We start from the raw sequence: 366 nt of genomic DNA on the forward strand, positions 1-366 counted from the left end.
CGAGCGCCGCGGACAGGTCAGTCCCGTTGACGGAGAGGATGGCGTCCCCCACGTACAGCGCCTCGGTCTGATCCGCTGCCAGCCCCTTAAATATCTTGGAGATCAAGATGGGCATTTTATTCTCTCGGCCACCTTGAAACAGAAAAGAAACGAAGCAGTTGTGGCTGTCGGAACACACGGAGGAGCGGGTGGGGAGGGGGATGCCCGGGTCCCCGCCGGCCCCAGTGAGGCTGAGCCCTTTTCCCAGCGCTTGGCCACGACGTCCCAGGAGAGTCCACTGCCCCATCTCCTCGGATGCCCATGGCACACTCCTAACAACCACAGAAGCCAAAATATACCACGAGCCTTTAGAGCAAAGAGGACCTG

The sequence above is a fragment of the Charadrius vociferus genome, unplaced genomic scaffold (genome assembly GCF_000708025.1).
Source record: "Charadrius vociferus isolate BGI_N301 unplaced genomic scaffold, ASM70802v2 scaffold409, whole genome shotgun sequence".
NCBI classification, from domain to species: Eukaryota; Metazoa; Chordata; class Aves; order Charadriiformes; family Charadriidae; genus Charadrius; species Charadrius vociferus.